The sequence below is a fragment of the Rutidosis leptorrhynchoides genome, chromosome 6 (genome assembly GCF_046630445.1).
Source record: "Rutidosis leptorrhynchoides isolate AG116_Rl617_1_P2 chromosome 6, CSIRO_AGI_Rlap_v1, whole genome shotgun sequence".
Taxonomy (NCBI): domain Eukaryota; kingdom Viridiplantae; phylum Streptophyta; class Magnoliopsida; order Asterales; family Asteraceae; genus Rutidosis; species Rutidosis leptorrhynchoides.
Window position 1 is genome coordinate 96,632,589 of NC_092338.1, and position 14,175 is coordinate 96,646,763.

A 14,175-nucleotide genomic window follows, 5' to 3' on the forward strand; every position below is an offset into this window, starting at 1 on the left:
AGTCCACCTACCAACTAAGGCACTAACCAAATTCCCATTCCGACACGTACTCCTACAAGTCCCGCAACAAATAAGCACACACAAAAGTCTAAGTCTAGGCACCTATCTCAAGTCGCCTAAATCCCTTAGACCATGCTCTGATACCACTTGTAACGACCCAGCCCGTTATCCATCCAAAAACGTGCCATAAAAAAAAATTTCCTGAGACAGTTCATCTGGACGGCGTCCAGCTCTGAAGGACTGGACGGCGTCCAAATGATCTACCAGGTTCTGATCAGTTTAACAATTTTACGCGAGCGAAAAACCCGCTTCCCGACTCTTTTAAACCAAAACACTTTCACAATATGTTATAATAATTAAAACTAAGAGTTTTTCATAATAAAACCGAGTTTTATAACGCCGGGCCCACATCGACCCATATTACTACAAGTGACCATTTCGATCCAATTTAGCTTATACAAAACATAGACTGAGCATGGGATTGGGGATACGCTACCCAATCCTAATCAAATCCAAAAAGAAAGTCTTCTAAAGCAAACTACGCGAGTCCATTAGTTCCCAATCTTACCCGAGCCACGGCATCCATGCAAATCTATAAAAATGTAAACAACGAGAGGGTAAGCTAATGCTTAGTGAGTGAGAATATACTACATACATATATATGCATAAAAATGGACACGCCACACAATATTAAACAAATAACACATACCGAAGCATCCAAGTATAAGGCAAGCTAACCTATGCATACTGTACAATCGCTAAATAACAAGCTAGCAATATCAACAATAAGATACGTTCACCAATGACGATGTGAACAACGCCAATAAGCTACACTCGGTGGGTTAGCTACATCACAACAATACAACAATATAAAACAATATACAAACGTCCAAGGTTAACCCCTTAACCCAATACCGAAACCGACTATCAATTATCAACATGAAGATTGGCCGAACTACACGAGCCTTAGTAAATCCGCATCCACACGAGATTACTATCTTCAATACCACAACAACATCGAGGTTGGCCGAACTACACGAGCCTTAGTGAATCCGCAACCACACGAGATCACTACCTCAATAAGATGACCGAACTATACGAGTCATCGTGAATCCGAACTACACGAGACTCACTTTCTCAATAAGATGACCGAAACTACACGCGTCATCGTGAATCCGCATCCACACGTGATCCACTTCTCCAATCACAACTCAATACCAACCCTTCGCCATTGGGGTTGTATAATCCACATCACAAGCATATGTGATATCGTACACACAAAGTGGGCACCTCGCCAAAGGTGGTCAACCAAAACGCACAACCGTGCCAATTGGACCTATTACACAAGTCCATCAAATCCACCTATATGTGAAGTGAGCTCTATAACCGAGAACCACTTCACCCAACCCGCACCCATCCTACAAATACATATGTACATAGGATATTAACACTCACCTTGTCGCCTTGATGAATGCTATCGAATAATTCGCAACTCGCCGATGGAATGTACCTATTCCATTATCACAAATACAACAACACAATTAGGGTGGATTTACAAACCAACCCAATTGACACTTAGTGCAATTTCGACCCAATTGCACTTCCAAGCACAAACCGTGCCCAAACTAACCAATAATCACTAACACACGTGAAAATGGTCCTAACACACCAATTAAACCCGAACACAAGTGTTAAACACGTGTCTCACTCATTTTGACACTAAAACCCTAATTTTGACCCATTTCAAAATTAGTCAACCAAACACACCCAAAAGTGTTCCAACACTTTCATAATCACTAAATCCAGTGATTAAACTCAAGATCAAAGTCTAATCAAGGCCAAATCGTCAACCAACCCAAAACCCGCCAAGTGACAAGAATAACTAGTCACCATAAACCCATTTCATCATCTAAGAGGGTTTCACAACAAATTAAGCTCAAACCCTAACTTGAATATCAAATCTAACAAATAAAATTCGGAGTTTGAATTTACCAATACTGCCACAACGTAGCCGTGAACGAGATGAACAACTTTAAAACCCAAGCTTTGGTGAGAATCCGACTCCTTCTTCTCCAAATCAGGCTCTCTCTCTCTCTCTCTCTCTCTAAACTCTTACTCTCTCAATAGAACAAGATGAGAGGGTTTGTGTGGGTGATAGTGGAGCAAATGATGCTCCTAGAACTGATCTTGTGGCCTTAACTCGTTCCACATGTGAGAATACCAATTTTCCCCTCTAAATATCTTTAAGTAAAACAGCTGGCCCATCAGACCAACTAGACTGCGTTTCAAATATTGGACGGCGTCCCACTCTTCTTATCTGGACGCCGTCCCGAAATCTGGACGGCGTCCCAATCAACTGAAACTGAAACGGGGTGTTACACAAATCCGTATGGGCCTCCCTTCCAACGATAATTCGAACCCAACCTTTACCACCACTAAACAGAACTCTCAAATTGTCTGTGTGCAGACCAGTGAGATTTCGATACAAAACTTCAGGATCAACTCAACATTACCAAGGGAACACACGCACGCTGAGAGGTGCGCCCACAGCGCCGTCCATCACATCCAGAATATATTTTGGCCCCCGTAACAAAGCTACATCTATGAATAAATCACAGCCTTTATTGCCCGAAGATTCGCAAAACAAATCGTCTCGCCACTCGCAACATCAAAACCGGAACTCTCTCATAAAACTGCCGCAACATAAAAAATCGTATATCAAGATCCAACGTTCTGATCGTCACCAAAATTTTACCATTCTTAGAGAAGTACATCTGGAACCTACAGACGAAGTTTCACGTCGATCCAACGGTAGACGAACCCTCTATGACTTTTCTCTCATTGTAGCTCCAAACCCGAACAACTGCAACTTCGAAAAAACATAACTACAAATCTAACGGTCTGATCACTGTCAAATTTTGACCACCACTAGACCTATACGTCTTTTACTTACAGTAAAATTTTCAAGGCGATCTGACGGTTAACCAACTCGTAATGATTTTTCTTCGCTAACAGCTCTGAATCCTAATAGTTTAAACCTGAATGGCAACAGCTTCGAAAAAAAACTATATCTCGAGATCTAACGGTTCGATCTTCCTCAAATTTTTACGCCCACTAGACCTATGTATCTAGCACCTTCAGTAAAAATTTCAAACCAATCCAACGGTTAACGAACCTGTTAAGATTTTTCTCCTCCATCTGCGCAGTAGAATCCGAATTTTGAAAGTTCATCATTCCCTCGAACGAGACCGCAAGGAATGATAACTTAGATCCGATACCCAGATCTTCTCGAAAATCTCTCAGCAACAAGACCCATCAATCCGATCATCGACCCCATTGACTGATCCCATGATCATGATACATGTTGCATCACATCATATACCTGTTGTTCATTCACCATACTTTAATTCGCCATCGTGCCCATACTCGAACCTTGAACTCTAGATACCACTTGTTAGGAATTCGGTAGGCCTTAACAAGACAAGTGATTTATGCGAATGACTAACCCACGAACCACAAACAAAAATTAAAGCATAACGATAAATAAAGTACAAACAACCCGGGTATTTAACGTGGTTACTCCACAGAGAAGGGTTTACTCCACGGGCGCAAATCAGAGATTTTCTTATATTATTGTGCACACATTACAATGAGGTGAGGGTTACAATATATAGGGAAACAATAGCTTAGGGAACAAGCAAATAAACAATCTGGAATCTTTTTGACCGCCTTGATGCACAAGTATAACTTTGCATTCAAGTAAAAGACCTTCCATAAATTAGATACTTGCTCCATACTATACTCGTGCTAGAAGAATTAAATAAGGCAACATAAGCTCTACGCCTTGTTCACCAAGTCAAGCTCCTACGCCTTGTTCACCAAGTCACGCCTTGTTCCTTTGATCAAATTCTTCACACTTATAACAGGTATGAGTATGAAGTTTCACTGCAGTAGGGTTTTGGATCCGTTTGGCACTGTTATGAAGAGATGGGTCTCTGTTGTTATTATTGGGATGACTTGGGTTAAAGTTACAAGGGCAAACATGGTATGAATCTAGATTATTATTGCAAAATTGTTTTTAGTCAAAATTGGTATTATAATAAAGATATGGGTCACTGTTACTGTTGTTGTGCTGATATGAGTAAAGATTACAAATTCATTACAATTTCGTTTCTGGTTGGTTTTGTTGGGTAATGTTGGTATTATAGTGCTGATATGGGTAAGTTTTGCTACTGTTATTATGATTGGGTTTAATTATATAATGATTATTCTGGGATGGCTAAGTATGAGGTTAAGATGATTAGTATATATTGGAAGATTGTAGTTGTTGATTATTATTGTTTATGGGTTAATAGTGATACCATATATATATATTATATGGGTTGATTTTGTATTCACTTGGATATGCATATTGATTCTCGATTATAAAGAGATGGCTAGGAAGAGATGGCTAGGAATCTAGGTCAGAATAGTTATTATTAGAGATGACAGTGGATCAGATATGGACCGGATGGGCCTATATCCATACCCATATCCATTTAATTTTTAAAAGGGTAGTGATATTTACACAACCTATTTTTGTTATGTACACAACCATCATGCTTTATAGTATTGTATTGTATAACAATGTAAAGCATGATAGTTATGTACATAACAAAAATAGATTGTGTACATATCACATCACTTTTTAAAATCTATATATCCATTTAAATATATATATCCATTCAAATCCATATCCGTTGGATGAAACGGGTAAACGGATGTCAGTTGGATGTTATTTTTTTTCAAAAAATATTTCTATTATGAAATGAAATCATCAAAGTATTTTTAACAAATATATGTAATATATGCAAGATATACAAATTTAATACTATTCACATAATTGTATCTTCACAATCTATATTTAATTCAACATTTTAGTAGTTTATAGTGTACACATGTAAGGATATATAAATGTAAACGCATATATTTAAGTAAATATGTATATATTTATATGTAAATATATATTTCGGGTGGTAATTGATATATTCATGGATGAGAAATTATCCTCCATACTCGATCCACTAATTGTTCACATCATCCATATTCGTATTCATATCCATTTATCATTCATTTAGATCATTCATATCCATTTAAATGGATCGGAATGGAATATCCATTGTAATCCATTAGTTATGATTTATAAACGAGGAAATCAAACCCGCGCTTCGCTGCGGGGTGATCTCGACTGGTTAACAGTAGACGGTTTTAGTCGGTTAGTGGTCCGTTAATTGAACGTTTAAAAAAACAGAATGAATAATAATGATGTAAAAAAGGTTGTAAAAATAAGAGAAATTAGCAGTTAGTTGATTAGACGTCAAAATAATGGAATGGAAAATAAAATAAAATAAAAAGTTGTAAAGAAAAGGAGGGGAAAATTAAAAAAAAAAAAAAATACTAATTACCAAAATACCCCCGAAGTTAGGGGTAACTACACTTTTTTTGATTGGCTGTTTTTGACTACGATTGAAAATATTCCAATAATATAATGCAGATATTTGTTTTACAGTTAGCTAAGTGGCTATACAAAATTCACATACTAAGTATTTTGTTTAGTAAGGATACATAAGTATTAACTTGGCACATTTACATTTAGCATCAGCATATCATTTGTTGTGCCTATAATTCTCAAAAGAGTATCCATTGTCTGTCATTTTGGTGATGCTGCATCAATGTCTTCAACTGAACATGTTTAGTTTGTTGCTATAAGTGGGTTAGCAATTGTTGGTTTTTATTAAGTTGAGTTTATTTGCCTGGGTTTATGAAGAGTGTGTGTTTTGTCCTTGTTCGTCAACAATCCCTCATACAGTGTCAAAGGTTCCTCATCACGTAGCAAACTAACATGTCCGCGTTCACAGCACATATGGTACCATAAGTTACAATCTCCTGAATAACTCTTATTTCGCTCTTCATACCAAAAAGTGACAGAACAGTAGTTGCATACGTAGTCACAGTGGCCTAAATCCCGATAGTAGCGCGTAAGACCTACATAAGATGTAGAATAAGCGGTAGATCAAGTTAGCATCGCATTTGCAAAATATTGTTGCTAATTCGATAACAAAATATCACTACACAATTGGATAACACACAACATGTTATTAATCAACAAACCTAAGTAAGTAACATATACGGAGTATAACTTAGTCATAAAATTCCAAAAGTAAACTGAACTTGCTATATCAATATAGAAGCAGATATAAATAGAAAACCAAATAATTCACTTCTACAAAACACAATTTATTTCATCATATGCCAACTACAAAACGTGCATACAAATTATCATTTGAAATTTAAATATTTCGTTTAACGTACGACCTGTAGCAACCATATAAACAAACATTCAAGATTTAAACATCTCCATGATATACACTAACATAATATTCACTACATGATATAAAGTACATGAATCAACATTACTATAATGCACAGATTTGAGAATTTAAACATAACCTTGTTTGACACCCAAACTGAAATTTACCATGAACCTTGAACCATACATCGTCTCCAATCATTTTAGTTGTTCCATGTCGTTGGCCTAATCTCCATATATAACCGAATTTACCTTCGTCATTTTAACGAACACCTTCTGCACATAAAAGAAGAGACACCATTCAATCAAATAAACAAATTTCATGTTGCTCAAATAAAGCACAAAAAAAGGTGGGTCGCAAAATAAGAACTCATTTGCACCAAACAGCTTATATCCAGTTATTTAGTTGGAGTTAAAACCAATTAGTGCGCCTATGTATTATATATTCAAATATATACTTAATACTTAATACATTGAACCCTAATTGACTCGGTTTAAATTGGAAAAACACATATGCCCCAAATATTCGATACTCATTTATTTAATTATATTCAAAACCTTAACACATAATTTCAAATTAAAAATTTTAATGAGCAGATTGTAACAAATTAATAAATGAAAAGGGATGAATTTATTAAATTACTTATTTCAAATCCATTAAACGCTTACAGCCTATAGAGTATTTGCCCAATCGGAGCTAAAAAACCTAAAGCCGTCGTCACCACCGCCACCGAATCGTTGTATGAACAGGGAGTGCAGATTTTACTTCAAAAAACACAGAACCTGCAACACCAACAAAAAAACATTACAAACCTAAACAGGAAGAAACTACACCCATGAAGTTCCGTTATTTAGAATAAAACATTCTAGAAAACCCTCAAATCCCCTGATATTTTTCGAGTTAGGTTAAGATTTTAGAAATTTTTTAAGTCAAAATTGAAAGATTAATTACTTGTTGCTTACAATGGCGACTCTAGTCGGAGACACGTGGGGTCACGAAAAACTTAGTTTAAATTTTTTTAGTAGAAAATATCCTTTAAATTGTAAAGGACAACACTAAATTTAACTGCATGACCCATATATTTTTCAAATTTATAGTTTTTCTTTAAAACTGTATATAGAACATCACTAAATTTTATTACTCGGATCCCATATATTTTTGAATTTGTAGTTTTTTAATGGTAAACTACCACTAAAATAGCATAGCATTGAAATATAATTAGTAGTTAATTTTTTTTGAACCCCATTGAATTATATTTCTAGAATCACCACTGATTGCTTACCAGAATAATCACCTATGAAGGTACCGCCAATGCTTGGATGAACCTCGGGGTTTGGTGGAACTGACTACCGCGACGGTTATGGTAGCGTTGGTGGTTACCGCGACGGTTATGGTAGCGTTGGTGGTTGTGGCGGTGATTGCGGTGGCGATTGAGGTGGTATTTTTAATACCGCCTATAAGGAACGATGAAAACTTACTTCGATTCAGCTCGTTTTTAAATCCTCAATTTGTTCAGGAAGGTTGCAAAGTGATTAGAGGTGTGTGAGAAGAGAGATGAAAGATGATTCGAGGAGTTTATGTCTGTGAATTTGAAAACCAGCAATAACAAAGAGGGTTACACAAAAGATCAGACATGTAAGAAGGGGAAAAGAAAGGGGTAAAAAGACTGTTTTACCACGTGAACAGTAAATCAGCATATCATTTAGTAATATAATATAATATAATATAATATAATATAATATAATATCTATAGTTTCTATTAAAATTCTATAATGATGATATCATTATTAGGCTAATTCCTTTGTTAAGAAAAAATTAAAATAAAAAAAAAAACATCTAAGTCACTTAGATAATGTCATTAAATCTAAGTATTATATAATTAAAAAAAATTGTACTTATAGTAAATAATGATTTATTAACTTAAATAAATTATTACTCCGTAATTTTTTATTACCCTTTAATTTTCATAATGTTGATGTCATTATTTTATATTAATATTTTATATTAATTTTAATTAAAAAAATACAAAATAAAAGCAAATATAAAACTCTAAAATGATTATGTTATACTTTCAGTAACAACACTTTAATTTTCATAATGATGATGTTTTTATTTATATTAATATTAATTCTAATTAAAAAAGATACAAAATAATAACAAATAAATGCCGATAATATATGAATGAAGATTTTTAAGGCAAAAATAATCAATAAAATAACATTTAATATTTAACACAGTATTATTCTTTTATAAATATATATCTCAGAACATCTTCACCATATATTATTACAACTCTTTTTCTCAATATGTACAAACCTTTACAACTATTTTTCTCGATCTTCACCATATTATCCAATAACCTTTTATTTTCAAAAAGCAGGTACAAACTTTCATGTCATTGTTAATGGTTTTTTCAAAGAATTATTATCTTTTATGAGTTGTTTGATGATGAAATTTATCATACCTTGAATGTTTTAACAACAAGAATCTAAAAATCGATAACATATGTCATATCATATTGTGACTATTTAAAATGAAGGTATATAGTATGATAAAAGAATTCAAAAATAATCATGATTTTTGCGAGGTTGAACAAAGTATTTTCAATCTCTCTTTTAATGTTAAATAAGTACCATCTATGACAAGGAAAATAGTAGTTGTAATGAAAATTAGAGGAATGTGATGGGAGAATGAATGCAGTTCATTTATTCTGACCAAGTTAACAACGACAAGTTTCTTAGTTGAAATTTGTGGTCCCATTGATCATTAAACTAAATGACTTTAGCATTTACATTCACTTAATATCAACAATATATCATTATATTATACTGTTTCGTTTAAACAAACTCGTGATTCTACGGGTAATTTCACTAGTAATATAATATATAATGAAAGAATTGGACCAAGTGGATTTAAACTATATGGGCTTCAGAGATATTAATTGTCCGTATGTTATTGCTTTATATTTCAAAATGGGCAATATATTATTGGGTGTTGTTGGGCTTCGTGGACTACAAAGTACAAACACGTGAAGAGATGAGAGGTTAAAGAATACAGGTGTTATGATTTTACGAGTTATTGTAGTGATTATAAATGTATAAGAGTTATAATGTATTTTTTTGTTTTTAGTAGGGACGTAATTAGATTAGTAAATTTTATTCGAGTTAGGGAGGTTCACTAAAAACTCTCAGACACGGTATCTCACTGGTTTGCCTGCAAATTTTTTTTAATGAAAGTTTGTCGGATACCCGTCTATTAACCTAAAAAAAAGCCCCAAAACTCAAAACCTTAACCATAAACCATAAATTGTAAACTCCAAATCCATAGTTCTAACCCGTAAGCCCTAAACCTTGAATCATAATGGTCAATATAATGTAAATTTATAGTTTTTAAGAATATTTAGGATTTATTCAATATTATAATTTAGTAATTGAGTATATATGATGCATGTAAGTAATAAAGTGGGCGTTTATTTAAATAGTATAACATCCCAACCCTCGTTATAACAAAATACGACCCTAATTTTTTTTTTCTGGACTAGTACATCTGGACGGCGTCCAGGATTCTGGACGGCGTCCAGTACTGAAGGCCTGGACGGCGTCCAGCCTTTTGGGACGACGTCCCAATGAACTACCAGAAACTGATCCCCGGGTCCAACTTACGTGAGCGGAAAACCCGCTTCCCCACACTTTTATACGAAACCACTTTTGCAACATGTCGATATATATAAAACTAAAGGAATTCCATGACGAAAAACAAGTTTTACACTACCGGGCCCACAACGGCCCGTCTTACGAATTTCGTTCAAAATTACAAGTTTCGACCAAAGAGTTTAACTTCCAAACGACATCTAGAGCATGGGGTTTGGGATTAAACTACCCAAATCTTGATCGAACTTCAAAAGCCATAAACTTCTAAAAAGAGTCCCCCAACCAAAACAAACGGGAGACCACTAATCCAACCGAATTCCTTTGCCCTTATCCAAGCCCGAGCCTAAAAAGGTAAACAACAAGAGGGTAAGCTAAAGCTTAGTGAATGCAATAATTACACATATACATATATAATCTATTCACCTGCAAACACTTACACAATACCGTATACGAGCTAGCAATTTAGCAACTATGCAATCACAATGCAAAACTAGATCTCCGCAATCTCAATGAGCTAGCATTACCAAAAGCATATAGTATACAATTCGATATGCTAAAACAAACTATCACACATAACCATGGTTAACCATAACGCACACAAGGGAACGGTACTCGCACAATGACCGTTGGTACTCGCACAATGACCGTTAGTATAACTAACCCCTTAGGTAGACGTCCGCACTTACCGAACCACCCTTCACGCACATGTGGTCTCCATCGCACAAAAGAGTAGTGAATCCACACGCCCGGATAACACTATAGTGAATCCACACTCCCGGATAGCACTAACCACAAGCCTGCAAGCAAATACACTATATACGCATATATATAATTATTCCACTCACCTTAACGCCTTTGGTGAATGAGAGATCAAGCTTGCGACCTTCAATATAACGTACCTAATACATTACGCATATAATCAATCACACAATCAAGTTGGTCAACCAACTCACTCACCATCTTAGCAACATTTTGACCCATAGTGCAAATCTTGACCCATTTGCACTCTTAACCCCAATTTGGGTCAACTTCGCTAAAAACCCTAACACTAGCCCAAAATGGTCTTAACCCACTTAATAGCTCAAGGTTATCGCATCCACACGCTCATTTTACAACTTAGGTCACCCAAGACTTATTTGACCCATTTCAAGGTTAACACACCCATTTGGGTCACCCACAACCCAAATAACACCCATATACTTAATCACAAGGTGTGCTAGTAATTACTAACCAATTTAAGACTCGAAAACACATTTAACTTTTCAAAACCCTAGGTTAGTCATCCTTTGAGTCCTCATGTCCCAAACTCACCTAAAACTCCCAATTCACTCACAAAAGGGTTCTATGTTCATCACTAACCCAAACCCTAACCCTTATCACTAATTAAGTAGAGGAATTAGGTATAGAACTTACCACCACAATCACAACGTAGCTAGGGAGTAAACGAACAACTTTAAAACACGCACTTTGACCCGAAACAACCTTCTTCCTCCTCGATTTGAGCTTTCTCTCACAAGGAAACTCTCTCTCTCTCTAAACTTGAAGTGGATGAAGATAAGATAGGTAAAAGTGAAGTAAAGGCACCCACCAAATGACCCTTAGAGCCTTAAAGTCGTTCTCTAAGTGAAATTACCCATTTACCCCTTTTTAAAATCAAAAGGAGACAGCTGGCCCGCCAGACCATTTGGACGGCGTCCAATGGTCTGGACGGCGTCCAGCCCTTCACATTGGGACGGCGTCCCATCATTTTGGACGGCGTCCCGATCAACTGTGGAAACATGATCTTACAACTCTCCCCCACTTGAACCGGATTGCGTACTCGCAATCCAAGCTGCATGACAAGCAGGTAGATATACCAAAACAAACTATTCAGATTCCCATGTGAACTCGGAACCCTTACTACGTCGCCATTGAACTTTAAAAGTTCTCACCGCTTTATTTCTCAACATTTTCACTTTCTCATCAAGAATGGCCATTGGTTCCTCGACATGCTCTAACTTGTTATTCAAGGAAATCTCGTCCAATGGTACCCACGCCGTGTCATCCGCAAGACACTTACGGAGATGGGAAACATGGAATGTGTTATGAATCCCCGCAAGCTCTTCGGGTAACTCAAGTCTATATGCGACCTCACCAACACGATCCAAGATCTTAAAAGCGCCAATAAATCGTGGAGCTAACTTTCCCCGCTTTCGGAACCGAATAACACCTTTCCATGGCGAAACATTAAGCATCACCATGTCACCTTCTTGAAACTCAATCGGTCACCTCCGTTTGTCGGCATACGACTTTTGTCTATCCTGGGCCTTTTTCAAATGATCCCGAATCATATCAATCTTACTATTCATCTCTAAAACCAAACCGGTACTCCCGATTTCCCTTTAACCCACTTCACCCCAACAAATCGGAGTTCGACACCTCCGTCCATAAAACATCTCGTAAGGTGGCATCCCGATACTAGTATGGTAACTATTATTGTACGAGAATTCCACCAAAGGCAAGTGCTCGTCCCAACTACCACCGAAATCAATAATACATGCCTGTAACATATCCTCCAACGTTTGGTTCGTACGTTCGGTTTGACCGTCCATTTGAGGATGGTACGCCATGCTCAATCTCAAATGTGTGCCCATATCTTCATGGAACTTTTCTCAAAACCGAGATGTGAAACGAGTATCCCGATCCGAAATAATAGATATAGGAACCCCGTGTCTCGATATCACCTCTTTGATGAACAACTTAGCCAAAGTCTCGAACGATATCGCTTCCCGAATGGGAAGAAACAAAGCACTCTTCGTCAAATGATCAACTATCACCCAAATCGTATCAAATTGGGTTCTCGCCGTCTTTGGTAACTTTATAATGAAATCCATGGTAATGTGCTCCCATTTCCATTTCGGAATTTCTAACGGTTGTAACATACCATACAATTTTTGGTGCTCGGCCTTAACTTGCAAACACGTGACACATTGCTCAACATACTTAACAACATCACGTTTCATGCCCGGCCACCAATACTCTTTCTTTAAATCATAATACATCTTTGTCGCGCTCGGATGAATGGAATACTTTGACTTATGTGCTTCGTCAAGTAGCACTCATCGGTAATCGCCCATTCTAGGCACCCACACTCGTCCTTGGAAGGACAACAAACTATGCGGGCCTAAGGTAATAAACTCCGTTTGGCCCACAATTCCCTCCTCGTGCTTATTGTTAACAAAAGCTTCAATTTATATCTCACCGAGCTTTACAAGAAAATCTTTAGTAATAATCATGCGTAACGATCCTACTTGTATCGCCGGATGTTGACTCTTCCAACTTAACGCATCCGTGACCACATTCGCCTTACCCGGATGATAAAGTATTTCACCATCATAATCTTTCACCACATCCATCCATCTACGTTGACGGTAATTCAAATCTCGTTGGTCAAAAAGATGCTTCAAACTTTTATGATCCGAATAAATCGTACACTTGACACCGTACAAGTAATGGCGCCAAATTTTCAACGCATGAACAACCGCCGCCAACTCAAGATCATGAGTCGGATATCTCGTTTCGTGCTCCTTTAATTGTCGAGAGGCGTAAGCGATGACTTTACCCCTTTGCATTAGAACACACCCGAGCCCATTTAGAGATGCATCACAATAAACCGTCATGTTCTCTACACCTTCCGGCAACACTAACACCAGAGCTTGACACAACTTCTCCTTTAACAATTGGAAAGCGATTTCTTGCTCAAATAGATAACTGTATCCGCGATATTTGAAATCTTGAACAAGTTGCAAATGCTTTTGAAGGAACGAAGATGCTCGAATGCATCCTCTTTCGGTGTACCTCTGAATTGGCATTGGTGAGTTATCATATTAGGAATCTGTCCTTTGACCTCAAAATCTATGGTGACTGGTGGCTGCCTAAGAGCATGTCCGTTACCAGCCCTTGTGGCTTTCATCAATGCTTCCATAGTCTGTCCTGCTGCTCCTTCAACCATGTTAACTTCTTCCTTAATATACTCAAAATCTGGAATATAAAAAGGTAACTCAGCAAAATCCAGAATATAAAAAGGTAACTCAGCGAAATCCGCAAATGTCGTTCATGTTCTTTCATACTTTTCGAATAGACAAGTATGTCATCAATGAACACAATTACCGACTTGTCCAACATAGGTTGGCACA

At 36.7% G+C, this 14,175-nt stretch overlaps 1 long non-coding RNA gene across 2 annotated transcripts; it reads right to left on the reverse strand.

Annotated features, from left to right (window-relative positions):
- Nucleotides 1–5,520: 5,520 nt before the first annotated feature.
- Nucleotides 5,521–7,728, reverse strand: LOC139855458 (uncharacterized). Of its 2 annotated transcripts, none has more exons than XR_011761454.1 (4): nucleotides 7,633–7,728; nucleotides 7,019–7,132; nucleotides 6,490–6,625; nucleotides 5,521–6,024 (listed from the first exon to the last, which is right to left on the reverse strand). It is a non-coding gene; the product is annotated as an uncharacterized lncRNA (long non-coding RNA). The 2 variants fall into 2 exon arrangements; XR_011761453.1 differs by having other exon boundaries at nucleotides 6,993–7,132.
- Nucleotides 7,729–14,175: the final 6,447 nt, after the last annotated feature.